This window comes from Octopus bimaculoides, chromosome 23 (assembly GCF_001194135.2).
Source record: "Octopus bimaculoides isolate UCB-OBI-ISO-001 chromosome 23, ASM119413v2, whole genome shotgun sequence".
Taxonomy (NCBI): Eukaryota; Metazoa; Mollusca; class Cephalopoda; order Octopoda; family Octopodidae; genus Octopus; species Octopus bimaculoides.
The window spans coordinates 8,100,040-8,100,909 of record NC_069003.1 but is presented as its reverse complement, the minus strand read 5'-3'; the positions used below and the strand labels follow the sequence as shown (position 1 = coordinate 8,100,909).

The 870-nt window shown below is 43.1% G+C and overlaps 1 long non-coding RNA gene across 1 annotated transcript in view; it reads left to right on the top strand.

Moving 5' to 3' along the window:
- The window catches only part of LOC106880149 (uncharacterized), a 48,685-nt gene that overhangs the window by 2,125 nt on the left and 45,690 nt on the right, over positions 1 to 870 (top strand). The gene's annotated exons all lie outside the window — the stretch shown is intronic.

Here is an 870-nt window from a genome sequence, read left to right as displayed (position 1 = left end):
ATATATATATATATATGTATGTATAATATATTTTGAACATGTGTATGCGCAGGTATATGTCTACATACAGGCATATATAATCTTTACTACTCCAGGCACAAGGCCCGAAATTTTGGGGTAGGAGGCCAGCCTAATACATCGACCCCTAGTGTTTCACTGGTACTTAATTTATTGGCACCGAAAGGATGAAAGGCAAAGTCGACCTCGGCGGAATTTGAACTCAGAACGTAACGGCCGACAAAATACTGCTAAGCATTTCGCCCGGCGTGCTAACGTTTCTGCCAGTTTGCCATCTTCGTACTGGCATACATATTATTAAAGCCGAAATTGCAGTTCAGCAACAGTATAGTTTTTCACTTTGAACTCAACTCAGGAGGAAAATCGAGAAACCGACTACAAGAGCGACAACGAACGCAAGCACCACCTCCACCATATCCACCACCCCACCACCACCACCACCACTACGCCTTACTCATCCACCTCCTACTCTTACTACTACCTCGTCGCTTGTGCTACTGTGCGCCCTTTTCTCTGTGTGATATCTACCCCCATCTCCATCCATCTGAACTGGCTTTCTTTTTGATTTTAGTATATTTTATTTTATTGAAAAGGCCAGAGAGAGAAAGAGAGAGAGAGGAAAGAGAGAGGGAGAGAGAGGGAGAGAGAGAGAGAGAGGAAAGAGAGAGGGAGAGAGAAATGGTAATGAACTGAAGCGGGTTCTCTTTATCAACAGTTGGTGACATATTAGTGCCAAGTGTTGACACAACAAATAGCTGTATCTTGTTGAAGAAATCAGCCACTCACTGACTTCTGAAGTTGAAGGCTTTTTTTGGAGATATATTTGTCATCTACACACACACACACACACAC